Genomic DNA, 19028 nt, shown 5'->3' with positions numbered 1-19028 from the left:
AGTGTACTATGTTACTTTATGTTTATAGTGTACTATATATGTTACTTTATGTTCATATTAGATCTTGTTCTTTATATACACTGACTGTGGGAAGGGGGAAATGCAATTTAATTTCTCTGTATATCTTGCAGGTGACAATAAAGCTGACTTTGACTTTTGACTAACAAGTTTATTTGAAAACTATTCATAAATAGGCCGAAAAACGCTAACGCTAACATTGAAGTGGATGGTGGGCAGGAGGAGTCACTCAGAAGGTTCAGCACTGCAGGCCAGACAGAAGGCGGTATGAAGCTGTTCCAACAGCTGGGGGACGGGTATCCGGTGCCCAGGTACTCTGGACTCCTTCCCCTGCAGGAGAGAGAGAGAGATAAGAGCTATAGCAGCAGTGCAGCAGGCTAAACCAAAACACCAACAACCAACCGAAAAATCAATCAATCAATCAATCCGGGCCTGTGACGGTCACTGTACCCATTCTACAATCTGTTAATAAAGTTTTCAATCAATCAATCCGGGCCTGTGACGGTCACTGTACCCATTCTGCAATCTGTTAATAAAGTTTTCAATCAATCAATCAATCAATCCGGGCCTGTGACGGTCACTGTACCCATTCTGCAATCTGTTAATAAAGTTTTCAATCAATCAATCCGGGCCTGTGACGATCACTGTACCCATTCTACAATCTCTTAATAAAGTTTTCAATCAATCAATCCCGCACGGTGCAATACTCCAATTCAGCCATTGGGTGGGATGGTCACGTGACCCAAATCAGCCAATGGGAGCGAGGGTCCTGAGAGTGTCTTAGTGGGAGGAGCACGTATGGGTGCTGAGAGCGTCTTGCTCTCCCTTTCTGCAGCTGGATACTATTGGTATCCCTTGTCTAGTTGCCTGGGTTCGTTGCGCCAGGCTTGTGAAACGGATCCTCCGCGCGCAACAGCGTTGGGACTTGTTGTCATGTCGCCTGGATGCCCAGGATGCGTTGTCACTCGCGGTCAGATACTAGTAACATTACGCGACACATAGAGGTTCTTCACATTGGCTGGGGGGGGGGGGGGGGGAACGTTAGCGCGGATGACAACCAATCATGCAGGACATGGTCTCAATTTGCGTGACGCGTGAAAAGAGACAGAAATGCTGTACAATCACGCGCAATGCGTGACGTCTGGTCACCCTACCGACATTGGTATTTCTGAAGTGTGACTAACCTTCTGGTCTACAAGATAGACTACACGACCAAGGTACCCATGTACATGTCAAAATACTTCCCAAAGGTCAGTGAATACCACGATCACAACACCAGAGGGAGCTCCACAAATCATGTTAAACCCTGATTCGGCTCAAACAAGGGACTAAACACGTTTCGCAATTATGCCACATCAATGTGGAATGCCCTACCCAAAGCTGTAAAGGAATGTGAATCACTACCCACTTTCAAAACCACTCTCAAAGAACACCTACGGGAGACTGCAATTCGAAACTGGTCCCTGTAAATGTCCTAACCCAACCCCCTCCAATGTATAGTAAATGACCAAGTATGGTTTTGTCAATATTCCAATGTACAGTTTTGCTTGTACAGTTGTACAGTGTTCCCCCCCCCACCCCTCCTACCCAACCCCCCCACCCACCCAACCACCTCCAATGTACAGCCCCCCCCCCCCACCCAACCCCACCCCACCTACCCAACCTCCTCCAATGTACAGTTTTTACATCAAATGTATATACTCTCTTTTCTGGACTCTTTTTGTATCACAAACAGTACTGTATTTGCAAATCTGGTATGTCATAAATGTATAGATGTAGCAGTACTGTCTATCTGTATGTCATGTATGTCATTATGTCCTGATGAATTGAAAATGGGGGACCCTGATGTAAACAAGACGAAAGTCTTTCTCTGGTCTGCATCCCCTTAACAATTGTGTGTATTGAGCTGTACTGTATTGTACCCATTCTGCAATCTGTTAATAAAGTTTTCATCTTTTTTTTAGAAATTTTTTATTTTACCAGTGGGCGATGGCCACTAGATACATTTTTTGGTACACATCAGGTAACTTAGAATTGATTGATTGATTGATTGAAAACGTTATTAACAGATTGCAGAATGGGTACAATACAGTACAGCTCAATACACACAATTGTTAAGGGGATGCAGACCAGAGAAAGACTTTCGTCTTGTTTACATCAGGGTCCCCCATTTTCAATTCATCAGGACATATATGACATACATGACATACAGATAGTCAGTACTGCTACATCTATACATTTATGACATACCAGATTTGCAAATACAGTACTGTGATACAGAAGGAGTCGGGAAAAGGGAGTATATACATTTGATGTAGAAACTGTACATTGGAGGAGGTTGGGTGGGGGGGGTTGGGTACACTGGGATATTGACAACCATACTGGGTAATCTACATTGGAGGTGGTTGGGGGGGGGGGGGCACACTGTATAAACAAGCAAAACTGTACATTGAGGGGGGGGGGGGGGGGAGACACTGTACAAACAAACAAAATTGTACATTGGACTATTGACAAAACCATGCTAGGTAAATGACTGTACATTGGAGGGGGTTGGGTTAGGATATTTACAGGGGCCAGTGTTGAATTGCAGTCTCCCGTAGGTGTCCCTTGAGAGAGGTTTTGAAAGTGGGTAGTGATCCACATTCCTTTACAGCTTTGGGTAGGGCGTTCCACATTGATGTGGCATAATTGCGAAACGTGTTTAGTCCCTTATTTGAGCCGAATCTGGGTTTAACATGATTTGTGGAGCTCCCTCTGGTGTTGTGATCGTGGTATTCACTGACCTTTGGGAAGTATTTTGACATGTACATGGGTACCTTGGTCGTGTAGTGTATCTTGTAGACCAGGCCCATTGCAAGTTGCTGTACTCTGTCGTCTACTCTAAGCCATCCTAGGTTGTCAAAGTGGGCAGGGGTGAGGTGGGTTCTAGGAGTAAGGTCAAGCAGTAGTCTGACCAGTTTGTTTTGAGATGTTTGTAATTTTGTTTTTAGCGCCTTTGAGGTGCTTTGGTACCATGAGGTGCAAGCATAGTCGTAGTCCCCCTGAATGAGTGCTCCTGCCAGAGTCTTCAGGGTATTCTTGTTTACCAGAGAGGAGATCCGGTACAAGAATCGAGTTCGTTGGTTGACTTTTTTTATTACATTGGATGCCATTTTGTCACAGGAGAGATTAGCCTCTAGGATGGAACCCAGGTAGGTAATTTCATCTTTCCTTGTGACAATATTGTCACCCACTGTAACTGAGAAGCCGTCGGTCTTGCTGAGTTTGTTATTTGAACCGAAGAGAATGGACTCTGTTTTGCCCATGTGTAATGATAGTTTGTTATCAGCTAGCCATATGCAGATTCTGCCTAGTTCCGAGCTGAGGGTTTTTTCAACCTGTAACTTGTTCTTGTCAGAGACCAGCAGGGCTGAGTCGTCCGCAAACAGGAACAAGTTGCAGTCACAAGCTGACGACATGTCATTTGCATAAATTAGGAACAGTAGCGGTCCTAGTATGCTTCCTTGTGGAACACCACAGCTCACTGTGAGGGGGGGGGGGTAGGGTACCGTTTACCTCCACCATCTGTTCCCTCCCCTCAAGGTAGGATTGCATCCAGCTCACTGATAAACTATCAAAACCAATTGCTTTTAGCTTGTCAATCAGAATGGAGTGATTGACCGTGTCAAAGGCCTTTTGTAGGTCCAGCATGACCATGCCGCAGTATTTGAATGAGCAGAAGTTGGAGAGGAAAGAGGGGAGAAAGAGAGAAAAAGGGAAAAAAGAGGGAAAGGGAAGGGGGGGAGGTGACAAAAAGATAGGAGAGAAGAAGAAAACAAAAGATAAAATAAAAAATAAACAAACAAACAAAAATAAGACTCAACAATAAAAACAAAGACAAAATAAAACAAAATAAAACTAAGACCCCCAAAAAAAGGGGGACATCACATAGGGTCAGACATAAGACGGGACATAAAACAATAATACAACATATCAGACAGGCTAGCGGCTGTTCCTGGGGAGGATCTGTTACATTACTTTTAGCAGAAGTCAGATCGTGTGTGTTTGACATACTCTGTCCATTTCGACCAGATCCGGTAGAACTTCTCCTGCTGAATTTCTATTGAAAATGACATCTTTTCCATTATGTAGATGTCATGAGTTACGTCTATCCAATCATCTACTGTGGGTGCCTCTGGTTTTAACCATCTTCTTGTGATAGCTTTCTTGCTTGCTATCAGAAGCATCATTATCAATTTGTTGTCATTGAAGTCCCATTTTTCATAGGGAATATTTCCTAGGTATAGGGTGTCAAATTTGAAGGGGATGTCAATCTCAAAAATGGCTTCTAGGTTCTTATGTATCTCTTGCCAGTATGGTACCAGGGTTTGGCATTCCCAGAATATATGTGAATGATTGGCTTCGTTTAGCCCACAGGATCGCCAGCATTTCCCCCCGGTCCCCTGATGTTTTTTTTGCCATGGGGTGATAAAAACCTTACTAGGTTCTTCCAGCCAAATTCCCTCCACTTAATAAAGTTTTCAATCAATCAATCAATTCTGTGGTTGGAAAATCGAACGTCACCCCTTTACGCAAAAGCAATTGAATGTCGTGAAAATATATATGAATGAATGAATTATCTTTATTGTCATTGTACAGGTACAACGAAATTACGGTGCAGACCTATGGGTGCTAGTGAAACACACAACAACAACAGCAATGAGACACGCAACAATACACACATTATTAGGAGGATAATAATATAAAAACATAATAATATACAAACAATTTAAAGAGTGATCGCAATGCCTGTGCAATACTATTAACACAATGGGGACCGGCCACGTATAAATACGTGTTTCGGTGCCATGCGTTGTGGACCAGAGGCACGTATATAGCCGTGGCAAGTTGTTATTGTTTTATTCCATATTAATAACCGGATCAAGATCCCAGATCGACTCTGCAGATCTACCCGCCTCTGTGGAATCGGCAACATGCAATACCGGCCAGATCCTCTTAGGGGCGCCATCGCTCCACTGCAGTATCATTGTGGGCGAATGGAATTTTTCTTTACCCTCCAACGGAGTATCATATTACTCTGATCACAAACCAACAGCGTGCACCGTGTATCACGTTTTCGAAGCGGAGATTTCACCATGGAATAAGGGGATTTATCATCAACCAATGGACATATCAATCTACCAGATGCCGATCGATAACGGGGAAATGCTGCCGGGTATCACACGGGCTGACGGTAAGACATTTATCACCTAATTTATAGCCGGATCGGAGCTTCGCAAGCAATCGATCTGTGAATGTGGCTACTTACACGGACACTCTATTGGTAATCAATAATACTAATCGACGTTCCCCGCCGCCCCCGTTTCATCCATAGATGCTCTGGGATAGTCCGGATCATAAGCAGTTTATGTTATTTCATTAGCATATATACAACGGAAATGCCGTTGAATATAACGTTAGTAGCCTTTAGCTCTATAACTAGCTTTCCAGAAAATAGATGATACGAAATCTGCGATAAAGCTTATATTCACGGCGCTATAAAATGACAACCTACCGATGGATTTTTTTTTTCTTTAAGCCATTCTTAAGGGACGGTTTATGCACTCAATTGACAATGAGAATGGACAGATAGCAACACTATAAAGTATAGATATAGCTGTTAGAAAACCCACATGTTTGTTTACATTCCCCGGTCCTCTAGCCACTAATTAGACTAAGCCCATCGGTCGTCAAAGTGTTAAGAACGTGGACATAAGGAATACCAAAATAAAAGCACACGTTGTTGAACTTGATCATGCATATTTATTAGAAAATGAAATTACAGCACTATGTTATCAATGAAATTAATGAATATTATCAACAAAAGCAACGGAATTGTTTCTGTATACACAATTATAAAACAAGGCATATTTAGCCAAAATATGTTGCCAGATCATAAAAAGAAAATACCTTCATGTGCGCTTTGGCGGAGATCGCTTCTACTCTGAAAATCAGGCCTCACAGAGGTATGTTGATGCGAAAGCCAAGGGACTGATTGATTGATTGATTGAAAACTTTATTAACAAATTGCAGAATCAGGATACAATACAGTACGGCTCAATACAAACAATTGTTAAGGGTTAAGGGAATGCAGCCCAGATTCAATTCATCAAGACATTTATGACATGCAAGACATACAAATATACAGTATTGTCTGTTTAAGAGAAAGAGACCATAAAAAAAAAGAATACATTCCAAGGGGAAGAAACTGTACATTGGAGGGGGTTTGGTAGGTGGGTGGGGATGGGTTGGACATTTACCGGGGCCAGTTTCTAATTGGTGCTCTTTGAGAGTGGTTTTGAAGGAGGGTAGGGATTCAAATTATTTTACGGCTGTGGGTAGGGCATTCCACATTGTTGTGCCATAATTGCGAAACGTGTTTAGTCCCGTTTGAGCCGAATCTGGGTTGAACATGATTTGTGGAACTCTCTCTGGTGTTGTGGTCGTGGAATTCACTGACCTTTGGGAAGTATTTCGACATGTACATGGGTATCTTAGTGGTCTTGTAGACCAGGCCCATTGCAAGTTGCTGTACTCTGTCGTCTACTCTAAGCCATCTTGGCTAGGTTGTCAAAATGGGCAGGGGTAAGGTGGGTTTTAGGAGTAAGGTCAAGCAGTAGTCTGACCAGTTTGTTTTGTGATGTTTGTAGTCTTGTTTTTAGAGCCTTTGAGGTGCTTTGGTATCATGAGGTGCAAGCATAGTCGTAGTACCCTTGAATGAGTGCTCCTGTTAGAGTCTTCAAGGTATTCTTGTTTACCAGAGAGGAGATCCGGTACAAGAATCTTGTTCCTAAGGGCGGCCGGGTAGCACAGCGGACTAAGCGTCTGTCTACCACCGCAGAGACACTGGTATCGAATCCGGCTGTCAGCGGTGCCTCTGGCTTGGCCGACCGTCATACTGACACAATTGGCGGTGTCAGCGGGAGGGAAGCCGGTGGGTGGTAATCTGGTTGTTGTAAACAGCGACTCCTACAGGTCACGGCGCCTGCACAGCGAGGGAGGGAAATGGTGAAGGTAGTGTGACCTCCCACGCGCTACACCAATGAGAGTCCGCGCTGTCAGGTGAAAAGAGGCAGCTGGCTGTCTCCTATGTATCGGAGGAAGCATGTGATAGACTTCAGGGCTCCCTAGACCGACCAGTGGGGGGCACATGCGCACAGCGACCAGGAAGGGGAGGGGGGAATTGGCATAACGACTAAAATTGGAATGGGAGGAAAAATACAGAAAAACAGGAGGAGAAAAAGTGGATAAAAAAAAGAATCTTGTTCGTTGGTTGACTTTTTTGAATACATTGGTTGCCATTTTGTCACAGGAAAGATTTGCCTCTAGGATGGAACCCAGGTAGGTAATTTCATCTTTCCTTGTGACAATATTGGCACCCACTGTAACGTTGGCCTTGCTGAGTTTGTTATTTGATCCAAAGAAAATGGACTCTGTTTTACCCAGGTGTAATGATAGTTTGTTATCAGTGAGCCAGGTGCAGATTCTGCTGAGTTCAGAGCTGAGGGCTTTTTCAACCTGCAACTTGTTCCTGTCAGAGACCAGCAGGACTGAGTCGTCCGCAAACAGGAACGAGTTGCAGTCACAAGCTGATGACATGCCATTTGCATAAATTAGGAACAGTAACGGTCCTAGTATGCTTCCTTGTGGAACACCACAGCTCACTGGGAGGGGGGGGGGGCAGTGTACCGTTCACCTCCACCATCTGTTCTCTCCCCTCCATGTAGGATTGCATCCAGCTCACTGATGGATTTGTTGCCTATGGATAGCCCTTTCAGGTGACAAAATACGTTCAGCGGTTCTCGAGTTACATGCCGATATTTGAGGCTTGCGCAAAGTATGCGATATTGCGCACAATACTACTCCCGCCTCTTGGGGCTCTAGTTCCGTCAATCATTTGGCGATCTCGAAAATGATTGGACAGGGTTGTAGCCAATGAGTGTGGCTTTCCAATGATACCCCAACTGGGGTACGAATCAGGGATCTAGGTGAAAAAACGCTGAATGAATTGAAGTCTATGAGAAAACTGAGCTTTTCTTTTGTACACAGTTTACCAAAATCACTCCTAATCACTCATTTCTGAATGGATATTTATGAAATATGGACATGTACTACATAAGGCTTCAGGCTATGGATCTCGTGAGTTTTTTAAGCCATCCGGATTTCTGGGGAAATACTACTTCTGGACTACTAACTACTACAGAAAAACTTGAGTAACAAGCTTTTCTACAACTCAAGTTCAGACCTATGTTACTCTATTTCATTAGCACTAAAAGTGATCTTTCTTTATTGTAACATGAACTTCAGAATGTTATCTTTCAAAAGAGACCATGCTTATGCATGTGCTATAAGTATAAAGTATAGTATTTTGGTTTGCAAAAAAGGTATGCAGTCCTCAAAAACGAAAACAAAAATGGCCACTTTTCTGCCCGCATGTTAAGAGGTTAAGAAAGACTATATTTGTTATATGTATTATATTGTAAGGATGGGGCAGGGCTAAATCAGTTTTTACTTCCTCCTGTCTCCTCCCGAACATGTTTTTTGCAAATAGCTTTTAGGTAAATGTTGAGTGAAAAAACTTTTTTATGCTTTATGTTTTTATATGTGTTTATATGTTTTATTTGTATATGTTGGATTTAAAAAAATCGAAATCCTATTTGTTCAGAACAACATCTGGTTCTATCCTATTTATCTGGTTCTATCCTGTATATCTGGTCCTATCCTGTATGTCTGGTTCTATCCTGTTCATCTGGTTCTATCCTGTTCATCTGGACCTATCCTGTAACATATCCTATCCTGTACATCTGATCCTATCCTGTACATCTGATCCTATACTTTACATCTGGTCCTATACTTAACATGTTATCCTTTTAGGATACATTTGATCCTATACTTTACATCTGATCCTATACTTTACATCTGGTGCTATACTTTACATCTGATCCTATACTTTACATCTGGTCCTATACTTTACATCTGGTCCTATACTTTACATCTGGTCCTATACTTTACATCTAATCCTATACTTTACATCTGGTCCTATACTTTACATATTGTCCTATATACATCTGGCCCTATCCTGTACATGTTGTGCTTTGCTCCAAGTTAGTTGGGGGGGGGGGGTTCCACCTTTGACCACCCAGAGACCTGGACACTGTGTATGAATCGCCACCATCCACCAGAGACACACCTGTCATTCCACAGCTGTCATCATTTATAGTAATTTTGATTAGTGCGAATCATTTTGTTTTCAGGGTTCAGAAGAGGCCCCAAAGGTTTTAGTTCTCCTTCTAGTGACTGTTTGATGTAATAAAGTTATTATGTTTTGATAGTTATTCTAAATTTTGCAGTATAGCATTACAGATTTAATTTTATCATTTTAGGGCATTTTAGACAGTGTTCTAACAAGTATTCTGCATTTTAAATATAGGTTAAATTCTTGTTTTGGAGTAAATTTAAACACTATTTAAATTTTTTGATTGATAACATTTTGTAGTTATTTTGATAATGATTTATTATCAGAGAGAGGAATGTGAGGGAAATGTTATCTATGTCCATCTGTGTTAAATCTCTGTACAGCTTTTGACTAGTTAATATGATCAACTAGTATACTAGCTACAGCTGGAGGACCTGGAGCAATACACCAGGATGAATGATGTTATTGTCACTGGGCTCCAAATTAAACCCCGGTCATATGCTTGGATGGTGACTGCTGTCCAGGGCCGCCTGGGAGAAATGCGAGGCCCTGTGCGAGATAAAAAAAAAAAAAAATATATATATACAGTCAACATATTCTTAAATAATAGCGCTGCCCGAGGCTGGGCATGATACAGTCAACATATAGCAAGAGAGAGAGAGAGAGAGAGCGAGAGAGCGAGAGAGAGCTCCCGTTCTACAGTCAATATACAGTGTTATCGCTGCACAGACCCGGCAATGCCCCTGACCAGAGGAGAGAGAAATATAATATAGTTAGTAAAAGCACTATATAAGCTCAGAACACAGCTCAGAACACAACACAGATTAGAACACAGCTCAGAACACAGAACACATCTCAGAACACAGCACAGAACACAGCTCAGAACACAGCTCAGAACACAGAACACATCTCAGAACACAGCACAGAACACAGCTCAGAACACATCTCAGAACACAGCTCAGAACACAGAACACATGCAGAACACAGCACAGAACACAGCTCAGCACACAGCTCAGAACACACAGCTCAGAACACAGGACACCTCAGAACACATGCAGAACACAGCTCAGCACACAGCTCAGAACACAGCTCAGCACACAGCTCAGAACACAGCTCAGAACACAGAACACAGCTCAGAACACATCTCAGAACACAGCTCAGAACACAGAACACATGCAGAACACAGCTCAGCACACAGCTCAGAACATAGGACTAGGTACAGACTCAGCGAGCACAGCCTAGCCATCGAGAAAGGCCGCCATAGTCAGACCTGGCTCCCAAGCGAAGACAGACTATGCACCCACTGCACACAAGATGAGGTGGAAACCGAGCTCCACTTCTTAACAACCTGCCCACTATACCAAGACATCAGAGACATATACTTCCCACAAATTGCAAACACCCAAAGAGACTTTGAAAACATGGACAATAACTCAAAACTCCCATACCTACTGGGAGAAATACAAGAATGTACAAACACAGCAGCCAGATTTGTGAGCTGCTGTGACAAGAAAAGGACATCCAACGGAATACAACCACCATAAAGACTGTACAAGAAATTCCTTCTGTAATGTACTGATTTCTTTTGTTTTATCTGTTTGATTGTTTTGTTTTGTTTGGCTTTGGCAATGTAAATGTATGTTTCCCATGTCAATAAAGCCCATTTGAATTGAATTGAGAGAGAGAGAGAGAGAGAGAGAGGGAGAAGGCGAGAGAGAAAGAGAGAGAGAGAGAGAGAGAGGTGAAAATGTGTGTGTGAGTGTGTGTGTGTGTGTGTGTGCAGGGGCGTAGCTAGGGGGGGGTAGCTTAGGATGATTCCAAGGGCCCAGCACTGGGGGGGGCTTTTTTTTTTTTTTTTTTACTAGACATCACTCAGGTGTATGATTGATGCTCTCATTGATACTATGTTTGTTTCTGAAGTGTGTGTGTGTGTGTGTGTGTGTGTGTGTGTGTGTGTGTGTGTGTGTGTGTGTGTGTGTGTGTGTGTGTGTGTGTGTGTGTGTGAGATATATAGAGAGAGGGGGGGGTGAGAGAGATGAGGAAGGGGCAAGAGAGAAAGAGAGCTGGGAGAGTGTGTGTGAGAGAGAGAGAGGGGGGGGGGTGATTACTCAGCCCTTGTGTGGGTGAATGTAACAAGTTCCTAACATTTTCTTTCCCCTATTATTTCATGCACACTTTATTCATTGTTTTAAATTATTTTCTTTTAAGTTATTTTGTGCATCACTCTGTTTTGAATTTGATGCAAATTTGCATTGCATGAGGGTCATCCTTTTGTGTTAAATGGCTGCATAAAGCAAGCATTTGTTGACTCGCATGTTGATAAGAGTATTAAAACTTGGAACTTGAAAAATATCTGTTTAAGGTAAAAAAAAAAGAGAAAAAAAATGTGATTCAGACTGTCCAGGTCCGCTCCCACCACAGAGCTTGCTTTTTTGACCAGTTTGTTTATTTTGTGTGTGTTGGTGTTGCCCCCCCAGCATACCACAGCGAAGAAGAGGGCACCAGCAACCACAGACTGGTAGAACATCTGCAGCAGTTTGCTGCAGACATTAAAAGACCTGAGCCTTCTCAGGAAGAACAGTCTGCTCTGTCCCTTCCTGTAGGGCCTTGATGTTGTTCGTCCAGTTTACTATCACTTGACCCAGGGTTGTTCCCAGCCTAGTGCGACTCAAGGTTCTTTGGTAGACTATTGCATTGGTCCATTCATTGAAGATGAACGCAATGCGACATCCTTTACTAGGCTCACCCACCAACAGTGCAGGTGCTGAACTGCTGATCCGAATGTATAGGTAAAAACCATATTATGCGTTTTCATCAATAAATAAATGGGCAAAAAAAAATTCGCTCGCGCGCTGATGCGCGCTCGCATTAATTGGGGGCCCATTAATACATTCTTTCATGGGGCCCAGAATTTACAGCTACGTCCCTGTGTGTGTGTGTGGAGGGGGGGTGACATATCCACTCATCTAACCACTGTGAAGCTGATTTTACACAATTAGGAAAACAATTAGAATTTTAAAGTTGTTCTATCTATCATGTTTCTTAAAATCACCAAACAGTTACGGCAACAATTACAGTAAAATTGGTATTTAAAGCACAGAGAAAACCAGGTCAGGGAGAGAGAGAGAGAGAGAGAGGTAGAGGGCGAGAGAGAAAGAGAGAGAGAGAGAGAGAGAGAGAGAGAGGTGAAAATGTGACAAGGATAATAACAGGTATTGGAGGTGAACTGAATCCATCATTTGTGACGTGCGTTTGTTTTCTCCTCTCTCACCTGGTGATGATGGCCAGGTGGGGTGGAGCCATGCAGGCCGCCATGAAGAGGACCACGTTCTCGTGCCTCGTCTGTCTGTAGTTCATCACCTCCTTCTTAAAAAGCTTCAGGTGGTCCTGGTTGTTGCCATGCCTAGTTAGGTAGCGTTAGCTAACGCTAGTTAGCCTTTAGCTAAGCTACTAGCCGACATGGCTAGCCCGACTGAACCACACGTTAGCACTCGATAGCTAGCGTTAGCTAACGCTAGTTAGCCTTTAGCTAAGCTACTAGCCGACATGGCTAGCCCGACTGAACCACACGTTAGCACTCGCTAACGTAGCTAACGCTAGTTAGCCTTTAGCTAAGCTACTAGCCGACATGGCTAGCCCGACTGAACCACACGTTAGCACTCGATAGCTAAAGCTAACTAGCTGTCCCTGCCTTTAGCTAAGCCGACATGGCTAGCCTGACTGAACTTTCGAACGACCGTCCTCTTCGTCTTGGCTGGCATAACCTCCAATGCTGCACGCGTGAAATAGTCAGATGCACGCCGGCCAACTGTACCTTACCTGTAACCCATCCCCTCATTGAAACCAATAGTATTATCTGCTGCAGAGCCTCAGAGCTCCAATAGTGTATCTGCAGAGCTGCAGAGCCAGGAACAAGTCAGACACATTCTACAAACGTGTCTAATGTGAAATATATAAGCAAAACTAGATTCGAGGTCTGTGATGAAAAAGGGCCTCGCGGGAAGGTGGGCCTCGCAAAAAGAATTAAAAAATTAAAAAGAATTATATATATATATATATATTTTTTTTTGCGAGGCCCCCCTTCCCGCGAGGCCCTGTGCGACCGCACTGCTCGCACACCCCCTGAGGCGGCCCTGCTGCTGTCAATGAGGGAGAGCCCAGTGAGCTGGATAAAAACTCTGTGGAGCAACAAGTGGCTGGCTGCCTTCCTACAGTCCAAGGGGATTGAGCTGGACTGTAATAATATTGACGCTTGCCACCCACTGCCCCGAATAAATGGCAATGACAAACGCCATCATAATGAGGTTTGTAAACAGAAAAAAACAAAACTAGTCTAGTAGATAGAGGGGGGTATCATGCACCCCCCGGAAATATACTTCTAACCAGATTTTCTAGAATGGAAAAAAGGTGAAAAAAATGATAGGCTATGTTAACAAGTTGTCAGAGTGTCCCATGTATCATTTATATGCAAATTAAGGACGCGATTATAAAAAAAAACGCAAAGAAATCAGTTTCATATATCTCAGCCAATATTGCAGATAACTGAACAAATGAGGTGTCTAGACCCATGTTTTGAGGGTCAAATATCACAATAACACTATCCCTAGAGTGATCACATGTTTCTATGTAATTTTGCCCATGCAAATCTGTGCCGTCAATACAAAATAATCACATTTTTACTAATTAGTTGAGTAGGAAAGCGGATACTATCATGCACCCCCTGGAAATATATTGTTAACCAGTGTTTCTAGATAGGAAAAAATTTGTAGAAAATGATAGGCTATGTTAGAAATCTGTCAGAGTGTCCCATGTATCATTTATATGCAAATTAATGACACCATCATCAAAAGATTAATGTCGCTATTTCAGCCAATATTGCAAATAACTGTACAAGTAGGTTGTCTAGACCCATATTTTGAGGGTCAAAAAACCTAATACAACTATTCCCAGAATGATCACCCGTTTGTGGCGAGCTAGTATGCAAATTAGTGTAACCTTTACAAAGAATTAAGCATTTTTACCAATAAAGACACATCATATTGTAGATGACTGAACAAAAAAAGATGTGGACTCATGTTTTGACGGTTAAAGATGGTAATAAAATGTCTGAAGTGGTCACATATATCTCTGGCATGCTTATATACAAGAGTGCTGCTTTCACTGCCATTTCTTACGTAGGTCTACATGTATGTAATACAGTAAATACATCCTCTGTTCTGGATATCTTCTTTGTTAACACAACATTCAAGTCTTTTTTCTAAACTACTAATCATCATCATCACTAAAACAATTGTCAAAGTCTATCTCTTCGATCTCCATCTCTTCCTCCGCCTCATCACACTCATACTCTCCATCCACCTCATCCATGTTATTTTTTGCATAATATGCCTCCTTATCAAGAGCTTCTTGCTCTTCTTACTCCACTTTCTGGGCCAGTACCTCAACAAGAGAAGGACGGAGGATGGGTCCAACCGTCCAGACAGGCTCTAACACCTCCTCATCCATTGTTTTCCCCAGTCCATACTTTGATCATAGGCTTTGGGCCTCTTGCATATTGGCTGTTCTGCTCTTTTGTAGCAGGCGACTCTGAAGTTGGCTCGCTGTACATGTGGGATGAGACAGACCTTGGGAGGAGGCAGGCGTTCAAGGTCTACTTTGGAGTTTGCATCCAGGACTTTATCAGCACCCATAATTTTCTGCAGCATCTTGGCTCACACAGCATCAACTGACTTCATCCAACAATGGCCATCCATAATGCATGTGAAGGACTCCATCTCCTGTTGGAGCTCATCTGTTACCAGCGACAATGCGCCAAGCTGACTAAAAACCTTCTGGAATCTAGGGTTCTTCTGCAGTTTATTCAACGGATTCACCTGTCTCTTTCCTTTTAAAGCGCGGGCACAGTCATCTCCAGAAAAGTCATAGTATCCCAGCAGAGTGCTGCAGTACTCTGAACCCAGAGACTCAGCCAGTTCGGACACATGTATTAGCTTGCAGTGCCAGTGTCGTGGTCAGGGAGCCAGTGCCGTGGTCCAGGTATCTGGAGAGGTTGGTCATGCTGACATGGTAGATGAGGATCATCAGGGGGAGACCGGGGCACAGTGGATCAGAAATCTTATATTTCAGCTTTTTTCCTGGCTTGATGACAGCATGGTTCTGGTCTATTGTGGAATTGATAGCAGAATATATTCTCTATAAAACATGTCTATCATATCCTGCCAACTGCCAAATATGAGATGCTGAGATGGGGTTGAATGTAAAAATATATTTGATCCACTGTGCCCCAGTAACGGGGTACAGTGGATTGCTACCTGGGGCACTGTGAATCAGTCCAGATATGATACATTATTTTTTCACAAACAGCATCTTTATTGTGTGAACGAAGCAAAACTTTCATGTACAAATAAGACATGTAAACAATAGACATATCAACCACACCAACAGTTGAAAATACTGAAACAATATGAAATGTTTTGCTATAGGCCTACTAGTAGCCTATGTAAAACCCAGCGTAGTGCTGGGAACTTTCGCACACGCATCTGACACATCCTGTACATTTGGGAAAATGAATGTGAATGATACATCATGGTCTCTGACTTCTGTCTGTCCAGGTTTACTGATGTACAAAGGACCCCTCCTGGCTACATTCCTATCTGTGAACAAGATAATCACGGCCAGGGGTTATCATCAATAAATAAATGGGCAAAAAAAAATTCGCCCCTGATCATGGCAACACCTAATGTTCTGAAGGATCAGATTAAACCGAATATATATATCTATTTATATATATATATTTAATTGTATTTGTATATCCCCTGATATCCCTTGTATATTCCTTGTACAATATGCATTGAATATCCCTTCTAGTCTACTGAACATCCCATAATAGTCTCCATTCTACCATTGGACGAGACCTTGGTGCCAGGTCGCCATACCCCTCAGACCAGGTTCAATCGTACCGCTCAACATGTATGGACAAGTCCTAGTTCCGCGTAGGAATATGTCTACCGCACCACTAATGGTACTATTTGTTCATAGTGCGTATATATACTGCGCTATTAAAGTAGAGCTTTCTTTTAGTCCAGTTCCTTACCCTCCAACAGAGTGACAGACGCAAAAGCCTCCCCGCGAACCACGTGTGGGCAGTAAGGCCAATTCGGCCCAGTATCGGCATTGAGACATCGTGTATATTAATATTTGAATAGTCATATTTGGCACTATATCGTCGAGTTGGACGTATTCTATTAAGCTAATAATAGTCTATTCATATGTAGTGCCTCGTGCGGTAAGAGTTCTATAGTAATCAGCACCCCCATCGTTTCGGGCATCAGCTGGACGCTTATCCAGGGTGGTTGACCCCACGTGAAGCTGCACCCGAGGAGCTCCAGGCCAAAGAGCGAGTGGACCTGTATATTGGATTATTCTACCGACGACGGCTAGCCTTCCCTGGCTTGGATTATGCTTTGAGTACTTTGATTATTCTATGGATAAAGGCCAACACTGCGGTGTGTTGGAAATACCCCCCCCGGAGAGGACGACAGGTGAGAAGACGCTCTACACGACGAGGTCGCCTCACGTCTCTCCATCGTGGACCGGAGGACGCCGGCCACAGAGAGTCCAACTGCTTTCATCTGTGGATCGAGGATCGCTGGGCACCGGGTCGCACGACTGTGGGCTCTCCCAGGATACCCTCGGCCAGACGGGATGCCTGTACGTTAATGCCAAGCAAGCAGTGCAAAAATGCTTCCGCATTCGTCACTGCACGCTAGTGCGGTAAAGCGCCCTTCTTTTCAGACAAATGCTACCGTGCGTGCACCGGCGGCGGCGTGCTCGCTCAGGTGCGTGCGTGCGCCGGCGTGCTCGCGCGAGGTGCCCGCGCATGCGCATGAGATCCCGCCTTGAGCGGAGCTCAATATATATAAGTCACCGCCCCTTATTCAGTATCTACCAATAGCTCAATTGGCAAGGACACATGGCTGTGGATCCTATGGCTTGTTTGCTGGCGAGTTCGAATCCCATCGAAAATATTTTTTAACGTGATTTTTTTTTAACGTGTATTATTTCGCCGGTTAAGGTTATTTCGCCGGTTAAGGTTAGGCATGGTTAAGGTTAAGGTTAAGGTTAGGCATTGTTTCGGAGTTGGTTAAGGTTAGAACGGTTAAGTTTAGGCGCTGTTAAGGAGCTGGTTAAGGTTAGAGTTTGTCAAAGAGAATGGCAATATAATTTCTATGGTTAAGGTTAGGCATGGTTTCGGAGTTGGTTAAGGTTAGAACGGTTAAGTTTAGGCGTTGTTAAGGAGCTGGTTAAGGTTAGAGTTTGTCAAAGAGAATGGCAATAGACAGCCTATTTCCGCGCGACCTGGGCGCTGGGCGGCGGAAAATGAAAGGCGCATTACTGCATGCCACTACGGTAAATTTTTGCACTGCTTGCTTGGCATAAAGCTACACGCAGACGGGATACAGCCAGACTCTACCCCCCCCCTCCAGCTGTCCTACAAGCAGTCGGAACCTTCCCCTAGTGTATCCAGCTATATAATCATTCAAGTATCATTGCTATTGTTCCCTAAATATTCCAGGTTGTATATTTGCTTCCTGCGCAATCAGAGATTGGACATTCGATATTGATCTACCTACGAATACTCATTTGCCATAAAAGTGCATACTATTTCAAATCATAAATGTAATTAAGTGATCGTTGTACATACCTTTTGCTATGTATTATTATTAAACGCAGACTTTCGACTTGGTACATTTGTGTTGGATCCGTTTCATCAGGTGGGAGTGTTTATCATAATTATTTATACCTAGTACTGGGTGGCCAGAGTCTAAAGTACAAGAGGTAGTGGTAGTAAGTATCATATCTAACAATACAGTCAGGGAATTGTACCCCTCAGTTACAATTGGTCCTTCGAGCCGGAGGGTAATCAGTGTAATATTAATATAGTGTTATTAATATTAAAATGGCCTATGATGAACACTCCACGAAACGATCCTCCTAACCAACAACGCCCGCGGCGCAAACGACAGCTCCCTCAGTACCTAGAGGCTTACGCTGTCAGTCAACAACCTAGTCTTCTACCAACAGTAAACGTGGTAAAACTAGAAAGTAAAATTATGTCTAACCCTAACGACCAGGCTACCCCGACCATAGAGGCCCCTATGGGTTCTAACGTAACTGACCCAGCTCACGGTGGGGACCAGGGGGAACCAGACATGACTTTACACCCCGCCAATACCGAAGAAGTAGTCCCCGACGAGTCCCGGGAGGAAGACAACACTACCGAGAGAGAACTCGGCACGGAAGAAGATGAGGAGAGCACCGTGGAGATAGAGCTCCAAGACTCCGCACGGAGTACCCCAAGGGACGGCTCCCCTATACAACCGTCTTCTCCCAGCGAGGCAGAGAGGACACTACAGCAGGCATTCCTCGTCAGCCTGAAAGCCTCTACTGAACGCGATAGACTCCAGGGTGAACGCGATCGATTGCAGATACAGCAACGGAGCGAAGAAGAGCACATACGCCTGGAAATAAGACGCATTCAGATGGAAGAGAATATGGCAAGAGACCGGGCCGACGCCCAGCGCGCCGCCACCGGTGCCCAGAGAGAATCGGATCTCACCAAGCGCGAAGCCGAGCGCGACAGAGCACAAGCGCAACTAATAGAACAGCTGATCAGAAGGACAACACCCCCTCCCTCCACCAGAGGCTCCAGGAACTCGTCTAGACATCACTCCAGGGCGGCATCCCCTAGCCGAGTAAGCGACCCTGAACTTGA

This window comes from Notolepis coatsorum, assembly GCF_963971535.1.
Source record: "Notolepis coatsorum genome assembly, chromosome: 3".
Taxonomy (NCBI): domain Eukaryota; kingdom Metazoa; phylum Chordata; class Actinopteri; order Aulopiformes; family Paralepididae; genus Notolepis; species Notolepis coatsorum.
Note: the sequence above shows the minus strand (reverse complement) of the source record.